Source organism: Mobula hypostoma, chromosome 3 (assembly GCF_963921235.1).
Source record: "Mobula hypostoma chromosome 3, sMobHyp1.1, whole genome shotgun sequence".
NCBI lineage: Eukaryota > Metazoa > Chordata > Chondrichthyes > Myliobatiformes > Myliobatidae > Mobula > Mobula hypostoma.
This window is the reverse complement of record NC_086099.1, coordinates 203,988,271-204,001,245: the sequence shown is the minus strand read 5'-3', so window position 1 is coordinate 204,001,245 and position 12,975 is coordinate 203,988,271.

Genomic DNA, 12,975 nt, shown 5'->3' with positions numbered 1-12,975 from the left:
TGCCTATAATGTTGTGGCAAAATAATTCAATTAGCAATCAAATGGATCTCTTCTGCCAACAATATGTTCATATCCTTGCGGTTCCTACAGATTCATGTACCTATCAAAGAGCCTGTGGAGCACCTTCTCCGCTAAGATGGCAACGCGCTCGGTCGCAGTGGCCTCACCAGGTTGTCTTTTATTGTCCTTTTTAAACTTTTAGTTTGACAATTGCAGGTACTGCTGGACTTTAAGTACTGCAGGTCTACCCCATCAGCAGGGGAGCTAGACTTGGCGTGGACTGCGTTGCTGCCTGCTACAGAGAGGTGTCTGAGTCGATGTGCACTCCAGCGCCGAGTGATTGCCCTGGATGTTTTGCTTGTGATCGCAAGATGCTGGCGGACATTGGTAATGTAGAAATCAGCAAGTCCGGTTCACTGGCTTATTGGTGAGACTGATGGTGAGGGTAGGGGGAGTCTCGTGGCCTCGGTCGTGTTGTAGACTAGGCCTCACGGCGTGGCATTGTCTGTTGCAGCCACACAGGAGAGAAGGTGCCCGAGGTGGTACGACACATCATCCATGCTGGGTTTGGGCCTGGCTCTTCCCTTTGGTGCTGCTCTCCAGCGTTTGCTCAGTGGAAGACAAGCTGGACTGCGTTCGGCTGCAGACTTGTTCTTGCCAACAATATCATGCACCATCACTCTGCAGGACCTGACACTCAGGGACTTGGGCTACATTACATTTATTCTGTGGTTGTATGCTTACTGCCATGTATGCTTACGTGTGGGCACGTAGCCAAGTGGTTAAGGCGTTTGACTAGCGATCTGAAGGTCGTGAGTTCGATCCCCAGCCGAGGCAGCGTGTTGTGTCCTTGAGCAAGGCACTTAACCACACAATGTTCTGCGACGACACCGGTGCCAAGCTGTATGGGTCCTAATGCCCTTCCCTTGGACAACATTGGTGTCGTGGAGAGGGGAGACTTGCAGCATGGGCAACTGCCAGTCTTCCATACAACCTTGCCCAGGCCTGCGCCCTGGAGAGTGAAGATGTTCCAGGTGCAGATCCATGGTCTTGCAAGACTAACGGATGCCTTTACTTTATGCTTACTGCCATCGTATATGAGTTATATATGCTGTGTGTGTGACTGTTGGTATTGTGTTTTGCACCTTGGCCCCAGAGGAACAGTGTTTCATCTGGCTGTGTTCATGGGTATTCAGGTATGGTTGAATGACATTAAACCTGAACTTGAACTGTTGTATTTGTCTTCATCATCACCCAGGTATTCCAAGCACCCACTACTCTGTCGAACACATCTCCCTCAAACTTACCCCCTCTCATCTTAAAGTTGGTTATTCAAAGAAAAGTTATTATCAACGTGCATACATGTTACCATATACCATCCTGAGATTCATTTTCTTGTAGGCATTCACAGTAAATACAAAGAAACATAATCGAATCATTGAAAGACCACACACAACAAGATGGACAAAAAAACCAAAATGCAAAAGACAACAAACTCTGCAAATAGAAAAAAACCTTAATAATAATAATAAAGAAATAAGCCATAAGTATTGAGAACGTGATGAAGAGCCCTTGAATGTGAGTTGATGGGTTGTGGGAACATTTCAGTGATGGGGTGAGCAAATTTGAATGAAGTCATCCAGACTGGTTTAAGAGCCTGGTGGTTGAGGGGTAATAATGGTTCCTGAACTTGGTGATGTGGGTCCTGAGGCTCCTGCACCTTCTTCCTGATGGCAGCAGTGAGAAGAGAGCATGTCCTGGGTGGTGGGGGTCGTCGATGATGGATATTGCTTTCCTGCAACAGCGTTCCATGTAGATGTGTTCAATGGTGGGGAGGGCTTTACCTATGATAAACTGGGCTGTTTCCACAACTTTTTTGTAGGCTTTTCCACTTAAAGGCATTGCTGTTTCCATACCTGGCCATGATGCAACCAGTCAATATATTTTACACTGCACAGAAGTTCATCAAAGTTTTAGGTGAGATGCCAAATCTTTGCAAACTTCTCAGGAAGCAGAGGCACTGCCATGCTTTGAGCGTAATTGCTGGATGCAGGACAAATTCTCTGAAATATAACACCAAGGAATTTAAATTTGCTGACCCTCTCCACCTCTGATCCCCAATGCGGACTGGCTCATGGACCTTTGGTTTCCTCCTCCTGAAGCCAGTAATCAGTCCCTTGGTCTTACTGACATCAAGTGAGAGATTGTTGTTGTGGCACCAGTCAGCTAGATTTTCAATTTCCCTACATATGCTGATTTGTCACCTCTGATTCAGCCAAGGACAGCAGCCAAATGGCATTGGAGCTGTGCTTGGCCTCACAGTCAGAAGGAAAACACAAACAGAGCAGTGGCTAAACACTCAGCCTTGTCCTTTGCCTTGAATACTATCTCATTTCTTTGTTCTTTTTATGATGTAATTTAACGTCATCACACTGTACTATTACCACAAAACATACTTCACATCATACAATACAGTCGCAGTAAACCTGATTGTATCAGATCACTCCTCAAGCCTCTGCTGCTTCAGAGAAAACAAGCCTTTCTGACTAATCTCTCCTAACAGCACATGCCCTCTAATCCTGTTAAACCTCTTCTGCACGTTCTCCGAACACTGAACATCCTTCTCATATTGGGGCAACCAGAACTGAACTCGATAATCTATGGAAAAGAGTAAACAGTCGGCGTTCAGGCTGACACCCTTCATCAGAACCCTTGGATCTTCAGAAGGCCTTTCACAAGGTGCCGCTATGAGGCTGCGTAGCAAACTATGAGCCCGTGGTATTACAGGAAAGATTTTACCATGGATAAAGGAATGGCTCATTGGCAGGAGGCAAATAGTGGGAATAAAGGGAGCCTTCTCTGGTTGGCTGTCAGTGACTAGTGGTGTTCCACAGGGGCCCTTGTTGGGACTGCTTCTTTTTACATTATATGTCAATATAATGTAAAAATGGATGATAGAAGTGATGCCTTTGTTGCAAAGCTTGCAGATGATATGAAGATAGGTGGAGGCACAGGTAAGTAGGCTACAGAAGGACTTGGGTTAAGAAAATGGGCAAAAAAGTGGCAGGTGGAATATAGTGTTGGGATGTGTATAGTCATGCACTTTGGTAGAAAAATGGAAGGGTTGGCTATTTTCTAAATGAAGAGAAAATATAAAAAAACTGAGGTGCAAAGGATTTGGAAGTCCTTGTGCAGGATTCCCTAAAGATTAATTTGCAGGTCGGTGGTGAGGAAGGTAAATGCAATGTTAGCATTCATTTCAAGAGGACTAGAATATAAAAGAAAGGATGTAATGTTAAGACTTTATAAACCACTGGTGAGGCCTCACTTGGAATATTGTGAGCAGTTTTGGACCCCTTACCTTAGAAAAGATGCTTTGAAACTGGAGACGGTTCAAGGGAGGTTCATGAAAATGATTCCAGGATTGAATGGCTTGTCATATGAAGAGTGTCTGATGGCTCTGGGCCTGTATGCACTAGAATTCAGAAGAATGAAGGGTGACCTCATTGAAACCTATTGAATGTTGAAAGGCCTTGATAGAGTGAATGTGGAGAGGATGATTCCTGTGGTGAGAGAGTCTAAGACCAGAAGACACAGACTCAGAATAGAGGGGTGTCCTAATAGAGATGAGGAGGAATTTCTTTAGCCAGAGAGTGGTGAATCTGTGGAATTCTTTGCCACAGGCAGCTGTGGAGGCCAAGTGTTTATGTATATTTAAGGCAGAAGTTGATAGATTCTTTATTAGCCAGGACATAAAGGGATACCGGGGGAAGGCAGGAAAAACAGATCAGTCACGATGAAATGGCAGAGCAGACTCGATGGGCCTAATGATGCTCCTATTTCTTAAGTTATAAATGGGGATGAAGATGGCAGCACATCCGATTGCAGCAGCTTCCACGGGGCCAATCAGAGATGTTATGAGTTTTATAAATGTATTTTTTAAACGATCATAGGACCCTGCTGGACAGTAAGAACTTAATACTGCGGGCCTAGCTCATCAGCGAGCTGCTCCTTGGCAGAGAAACTGAAAAAGCAGGACTTGGTGTGGATCGTGTTGCTGCCCATATCACAGAGGCGTTGGAGGAGTTTGCGTGCAGTCCAACAGCGAGGGATCATCTTATTCACTTCTCTTGTGATCACAAGACCCTGTAGGACATTGTTAATGTGGAATGCTGCAAGACCAATTCACTTATTTTTCGTCGACCATGAGGGAGCTGTGTGGCTCGAGGACTGGGCCTCAAGCTGTGGTGTCACCTATTTAAAGTCACGCAGGTGAGAGGCATTGGAGTCGGTGTGAGCCACAGTCAGTGCTGCCCTCCAGTGTTCACTCAGCAGAATACAGGCAGTAACATTCATGGATTCATCATTTTGACTGTTCTTTGTATGCCTATTTTACTGACATCTTATACTGTATGTGCTATATGTGCCACATGTGCCTTGTTCTGTGTGTGACTGTTGGCACTGTGTTTTACACATTGAGTTCTTCCCTATTTTCTAAAGGCAAGTCAATTCTAAATCCAAATACCCAAATCACTATTGATCCCATGCATATTAAGTATAATCATGTAAATACCTCACACCCCTCTTTATATCAGCAGCACAGCAGTAGAAACTGCAAGTAGTTTCAAATTCCTGGGAATGCATGACCTCTCATGGTCCCACAAAATCTAGAATGCTCACCAGCGGCTCTACATTCAGAGGAGGCTGCAGAGAGCTGGACTACACACACCTATGCTCATGTTATTCTGATGCAGACAGCATCCCAGCATACTGCAACACTGCACAGTACAGAAAGTGCAGTGCTGGAGTGGACAGGAGGGTTCCACAAAGGGTATTCAAAACTGTCCAGCACATCACTGGCACCAGTCTACCCGCCCTCAAGGACATGCTACAGACAGGGACTGGAAAAGGGCCAGTAAAGTCATAAAGGATCCCACCCACCTTACTCATAGACTGTTTACCCCCACTCCTGTCAGGGAAGAGGCTACATAGCATCCACGGCAGGACCACCAGACTCAAAGACAGGTACTTTCTCCAATCAGCAAGGCTGATCAACACCTCAATCCACCAACCCACCCCTCCACCCCCACCACTTTATCACTTCCTGTCAGTCACCTTATGTACTGACACTACTGTGCCTAGCGTCACTTTAAGATGCACAATCAATGCATATAAACTTGTCTTACGTGTTCATGTTTATTGTGTTAACATTTTTGTGCTGCAGTAACAATTAATTGTCTCCTTTACACTTGTGCACTGGAAATGACATTAAACAATCTTTAATCTGAAGACATTCTAAACATACATCAAAAACAAGAGGATAACTTGGGAGCAGATAGGACCACTCAAAGGTAAAGGAGACAAGTTTTATTACATGTACATCAAAACTTGCAGTGAAATCCTTCTCAATATGAGAGTCCAAATATGTGAGGCCAGGGCACCTCACAAGTATCACCATTCTTCTGGCACCAACATAGCATGCCCACAACTTATTAACCCTTACCCACATGGATTGGCAACTGGAGGAAACCCAAACGGCCATGGGAAGAACATACAAACTCCTTACAGACATGGTCAGCAATTGAAACCTGATCGTTGGTGCTGTAAACTATTGCGTGTGCTTGGAGCCGGATTTAGGTGAGATCCTAAATGATTACTTGGCATCAGTATTTACCAGGGAGAAGGACGTGGAGGACCAGGACATTGTGAAGCATGCCGATTTGCTAGGCTATTTGGGAGGAGGTAGTGTCGGGGGGGGGGGGCATTTTAGGAACATAAAGGTGGATAAGTCTCCAAGACCTGATAGGATATACAACAGGTGATTGAGGGAAAAGAGATTTCTGGGGCCTTAACCAATATCTTTGTGCCCTCTCCAACCATAAGTAAAGCCCTGAAGGACTGTCAAGTAGCTAACAGAAAACAGGGATAAATGTTGGAAACTATAGACTGACGAGTCTCACATCAACAGTAGGGAAAGGTAAAGATTAAAATTAAGGGAATTTAGTGGAGAGCGATTTTAGGGATAGGAATTTTAAGCAATTGGAAGACCATTGCCAAAACAGGGACAGTCAACGTGGCTTTGTGCAAGGCAAGTCAAGGTGATTGATGAAGTAGAGCCATGGATATTGTCTATGTTAGGGAATATTCTGTAGATATGGGATTACGTGAATACAGATGTTAATTCAAACAAGAACCACCCTTCAGTTCATAATGTAAATTACAAGCTGTAACCAGTTTGAAGAGGACAGCTGTGCTATCACTGTCTATAGAGTACAGACCGCTGGCCCACAGCAGGGGGTTTGCAAAGTGAGGTGCCCGTTCTTGAATGCATCAACCAAATGTAAAACAATAGGGTTATGCTCATTGGCCTGCAATAAATCAGGCAACATTGTGATGGAGTCCAAGCAAACTTGCAGACCAGACTAATTTTGTTAGTACATCAAACCGAACCCCAGGTATAGCTGATCAACCAGTTAGGATATTTGTGTACTCTGAATCAGCCCCAACAACATTCATTTTGGATGTCTGTGGTCTCTGTCAACAGAAGCCTTTAGACCAGTGCGAAGGATCAAGGGTCAACTTTATTTGCCATCTACTGTACATTCACATACACTAAGAATTTAAGTGTTGGCACAACATGCAACAAAAACAATAACATTCAACAATTATAAAGAATACAGAATTATATAATAGTTATAAGTACAGGTATGGAATAAAATGTGCATAAATACATAAATACCAACATGCATTTGCAACTTCTTTGTTCCAGATGTGGTTGAACATCGAAGTGTCTCCCACCGTAGATATGCAACTCAAAGGAAGCTTTGTCAGACTCAATATTGAAGTAAGCAATGTCAGTGTAACTATTGAAAATGTATTGAATCACCTCCTGTTACCTTTGATCTTAAGGGTACAAAAATCTGATGTACTTTGAGTTTGGGATACTCCACTGAGAGAATATCTGCTTGTCATAATGAATAAAGACCTTTATATCACCAGATTCAATCTCTCCAGTGACTCAGACCAGTCACAACAGTTTACATGAATTTTAATAAGGCGTTTGACAGGGTCCCTCATGGGAGGCTCACCAGTAGATTAAGATGCATGGAAACCATGGTGATTTCACTGTTTGGAATCAGAAATGGCTTGCCCAAAGTCAAGAGGGTGGAGCTCAATGGGACTTGTTCTGGCTGCTGGTCAGTGACCCAGTGTTCTGGAGTGAACCATACTTCATTCCAAAGACAATGGGATTTTAACTTCACCATTGCAACGTCAACTTAACATGTTGAGCCCCAGTTTCTCATCTCAGTCATTTTGCAGTTATCCTTTCTTTCCACTCTCTGGAGCAGCATCCTAAATCACCCTTCCTCAGAATAGTTGCAAAAGAGACAGGTGATCTCAACAAGCCCAAGTTTATCACCTATTTAATCTTGTAGTTCAGCACGACATTTGAACCTTCAAATTGTTGTAAAGTATTATGGTATTTTTCTTACAATGAGTACTTGTACAAAATAACTGTGGACGCCCCCCCCCCCCCCGCTCGACACCAAGCACTTCATTACATGTTGGCTCTGTTGTAATATGGGAAATATTGTTTAGACACTCTTCCATGAATAGCATTGAGATAAAATACCAAGTTATCTGTTGCAGATGTTGAAACAATGATCAATATTAGCTTGGGCACAGTACGGCCATCTCTTTGGCAAATAGCATCATATATTACATTATCTGAAGGATAGGGAGGACCTCTGTTTAGTTCCAAACACAATGTCAACTCTCCCTCGACAATGAACTGAAATACCATCCTAGTCCTGGGAAAGGAATTGAACAATTGAATTTGGAATACAAGGGCACAACCATACTACCAGAAACTCACTGACCCTTGCAAAACAAGAATTGTTGTCATGGGGCATTACTGTCATTGATGTCCACAGGGAAGGGTGCAAAGAATAGTTGCACAGTCTGTCCTTTTACTTGGGTGGGGAGGAACATAGAGGACTTGCTCAGACTAACAGGTGGAACATATCTGTACAGTCATTTAATAAACCTAAATCATAAACACAAGAGGTTCTGCAGATGCTAGAAATCCAAACACATACAAAATGCTGGACGTAACCAACAGTCAGGCAGCATCCATGGAGAGGAATAAACAGTCAATGTTTCAGGCTGAGACCCTTCATCAGGACTGGAAAGGAAGGAGGAGACGCCAGAATAAAAAGGTGACAAGGATAGCTAGAAGATGATAGGTGATGCCGGGTGAGGTGGAATGAGAAGTTGGGAAGTGACAGATGGAAAAGATAAAGGGCTGAAGAAGGAATCTGATAGGAGAGGAGAATGGATCATGGAGAAAGGGAAGAAGGGCACCAGAGGGAGATAACAGGCAGGTGGGAAGGGCCAACTTACAAGACTTGAAAATATTGAACAAGCTGATGTTGATAAATTTTCAGCTTGTTCGATATTTTCAAAACATTCTTTTAAGCTGGAATGCAGCAGTTAAGTCAACCATTTGTGTGGAGTTATTAATAACTAATTTCCTACATGGACTTTGCAATCGCCATTGCCACAGGCCAGTCCAGGAGACAATGGTTGACAAGAATTAATTTCTTTCCCTTTTGTAAGTGAACCTTGCCTGTGTGCATCTAGTTTCATATCTGGAATGACATTAACTTTCGAGCTTCCTCCAAAAAAAAGTGTGCAAAGTACCAAAAATATGAATATCAGCTGAGTGATGATATGTGCAGTTTGACAAGTGGGAACCACAAACATTATGACAACAATAGATTTAAATCTGCTATTCTATCATTGGTAATTATTTCACTTTGGGAGATTGTTAGTGTAGTTTCCTCATATATTCATCTGATTGAATAGGTGTGCGTACCCAGAAGCATCAAGCCCTACTTCGGAAATGACAATAGGCAACATGGTATTTGAACTCCTCAGCTGTCCATGGGGAGCTTTCCATATTCTTCCTCCTTTTCCCTGGGTTTGCTCCAGGTGTTCTGATTTCTTCCCATATCCCAAAGATGTATGGGTAGGTGGGCAAATTGCCTGTATAGGTGAATGGAGGGGGTGAACTGAACTATGACGAGTTAAAAGTGATTAATAAAAGATGTATTTGCAAGTCAATATGGATTTATCAGGATGAATTGACATTATCGACTGCTTATTCCCTCCATGGATGCTGCCTGAGCTGTTGAGGTCCTCCAAAATGCCGTGGGGTGACTGGCCTCTTTCTGTTTTGTGAGATTCTACGACTCCATAGTTGTCACTAGGGATCCTATAATCCTCCTCTGATCTTTCCTGATCCCCAACCAAAGACTGGCTGCAAAACATGTTGAATAAGCTGAAGTGCCAAACTCAGATTGGCTGGTGTGTCTCTCTCCATCTCCAAGTGACCTAGAAGCCTGCCTAGAGAGAATGGACACCAAAAAAAAAGAATGACGGTCAGTTTGGCAGCCCGAAAAAGCATCCTCAAGATTGGATTAATAGAAATATTTAATGAATATGAAATAGGAAGGAGCTGAAAGTTTGCAATGAAACCTTTTACATAGAAAAATAGCTTCTTTAGAATAGTTATTGCCTGAGATCTTGGTACATTTTTCCCAAACATATTTTCCATCCAATGGATTCTGAGCACCCCCTACTGGCTCACCAAGGAAGGTAACATCTTGGAGCCAGTTCTACCAGCTTGGTGAAATTTGGGAACTTTGACCCAAAGTAATTCAATTCATAACTGCAAGAACAGTTATGTTGCCATTATATTAATACAATTATATTGATAAATATTTCAATTAACACAGGGTACACCAAAAGAGTAGATTTTTTAAAAAGTAGTATGTCTGCTTCAAAGCTTGTAAATTAAGTTGTTGGCTTCAAATTGTTGTGCACAAACTGAGGGGAATCGATATGAATCACTTATCACAGAAATGTTGGGAAATGTGTTGTTTTGCTGCAGTATTGTGTAAGGACAAAAGTCTATTACAATGAACAAGTTGTGCTAAACTAAAGGAATGAAGTAGCATTCGTGGACTACTTAATAATCTGATGCTGGAGTGGAAGATGTTCCTGAATGGTTGTATGTGGGTCTCAGGCTGCTGTACCTTCCCCCAATGTAGGAACAAGCAGACCTGTCCCAGATGGCGAGGGTTCTTAATGATGGATGCCACTTTTTTGAAGCTGGGCCTCTTGAAGATATCCTCAATGGTGTAAGCAGGTTGCACCCTCAGTAGTCTTGTGACCAAGTGCAGTGGAGCCTCCATACAAGATGCTGCTTCAACCAGCCAGTATGCTATTCTTCATACATCTATAGAATTAAAAACATCTTTTCAAATCATCACAAAATCCTAATGAAGTAGAGCAGCTGCATATTGGGCCCAGGAAAGATACTGAGATGTTGACACTCAAGAACCGAAAGCTGCTCACCATTTCACCCGCTAGCCCCTTAATGAGGATTGAAGGGTAATCATTTCCTTGATCTTCCTGGCACTGAGTGTGAGGTTGTTATTATGACACCACTTAACCAGCCAATTTATCTCACTCCTATACGCCACCTTATCACCATCTGAGATTCTACTAACAATGGTGATGTAATTGGCAAATTTATAGAAGGCATTTGAGCCATGGCAGCATAGCAGTTAATGCGATACTATTACAGCCAGGGGCGTTATAGAGTTCAATTCTACTGCCTTTCTGTAAAGAGTCCCTGTACATCCTCAACATGGAGTGCGTGGACTTTCTCCGAGTACTCCGGTTTCCTCCCCACAGTACAAAGATATACCCGATGGTTAATTCACCATTGCGAATTTCTCCCCGTTATAATTGTAATTTGATGGGGCAGCATGGCTCCAAGTGCCAGAAGGTCCTACTCCATACTGCATCTCAAAATAGAAGCAAAAAGTCAGCATGGCTCGAGGACATGCTTACCCAATGCTAGGGGTCTTTGGAAGGGTACTGCCTTCAGTTGCACCTTCTGGGCAGCAAAGTTTATAGGATTACTAGATAAGAGATGGGCTACAAGTACGATACATATATTGATGATAAATCAAGTTTCTAGTTGCTTACAAGTGTAATTTGAACACTAACTACTGAAATAATTCCTTCCACATCAGGGTTCCTCCTGGACTTTTGACAGCAAGTTCCCAGTTGTCTCTGCACAGATTGTTTTCTGGATTCTTTGAACCTGAATCAAAAGGCAGAACAGATGGTGCAGCCAAAAGAGCTGCCACCTCATGTCCAAAGACCTCCAACTCAATCTCTGGAATTTGCACATTCTCCTTGTCGCTGTATGGGCTTCTCCTGGGTGCTCTGGATCTCCCCCCCCCCCCCAAATTCCAAAGATATGTTGGTCAGAATGTTAACTGGCTGTGATAAATCACATTTTGTTGGTGTGGGGAGTTAGACTATGGGGAGAACAGCTCAGTGACAGAAGGAATTGCTTTGAGCCAGCACAAACTTGATGGGCTAAAGTGCTCTCAATGCAGTGAGGGAATATCCCAATCTTGGTATGAAACTATTAGTTTCATGTCATTTGGCAATTTTTACAAAGGGCAATCAGACATTGTTCATTATTCACTTCCCACAAATAATTGCCAATGCATGGAAATAGGAGTCTCAGCCCAAATTTGTGCCAGCCACCAAGCATCCATTGTATTCTCTCCACATTTCCATCAATTCCCAGTTTCAACCACTCACTTGCACATTAGTGGTCATTTACCATAACTAACCTACCAATCCAACATCTGTGGGATGTGAGAGTAAACGAGAATGCCTGGGTGGAGAACCCAACAGCAGTCACAAGGATAACATGCAAACTCCACAAAGGTGTCACTGGAAGTCAGGACTGAGCCCACATTGCTGGAGTTGAGAGGCAGCAGCCCAACCAGTTGACTCCATCAACTAGCCAAGGTACCCAGGTTTTGCAGATATCCGGAATTTGCCATCCAAGTTTGAAGTCATAAACCCTCAATGCATTTTAAAAAAACACAATGACATGCCAACATGAAATGCAGTCATTTTCTAGTTCAGCAATCTTCTATGATTTAAAGATACTTACAGCTGGCATATTGCTAGATTTAAAATGTGACAAGTCAATTTACACCTACGTTATTAAAGCTTGAAGATCCACTCTTAAATAGAGACCCAAAGGTTGATGCATATAAGTTTATGAAATCTTCACCCACTTATACTGACCATTGCTACACTCAGTGTTTGACAGTATGCAAGTGTACAAAATATGTGTTTGTGCACTTTATTCAATTATTCCTGGGAACAAAATTCACGCAGTAGCCATAAGCCACAGCAACTTGTACTCTGCCTGGACAGGTCAGCTCAGTGCACTTACAAGCAACACACATAGAAGTTGCTGGTGAACCCTTTTCTAAGGGTCTCGTCTGAAATGTCGACTGCACCTCTTCCTAGAGATGCTGCCTGGCCTGCTGCGTTCACCAGCAACTTTTATGTGTGTTGCTTGAATTTCCAGCATCTGCAGAATTCCTGTTGTCAGTGCACTTATACCCATTTCACCAATAGACATACCTGTCAAGTTCAACTGCAAAAACCCAGAGACCAAATTATAAAAAGATGCAGATTCCCAAACTTGGTGCTAAAGTAATGTGACATTGTGCACGTGGACATAGAAATGACTGATCATGCAAAGATACATTCTTATTTTTGAAACAGTAAACAGGCTAGCTCAGAGGTCAATTCCTTGCAGTGGCAACACATCAGGGTGAAAACCCTGTTTAAAAAGTATTTTATATACTAACTTGCATGATTAAATTTTAGCTTACTTCACTGGCTGCACAAGACAGGGTGACAACTAGAGCTTCTAATATTTAAAGAAAAGTCAAGTGAAGCAAAACAAACACCTAAACTATGATCCACTGGATCTCTGCTTAGCATATAGTAGCTTGCTTCTCTCACTGATAGCTCAATTTAGAAAATGTTCTTTTCCTACATCAGGTTTCAAGAAAATGG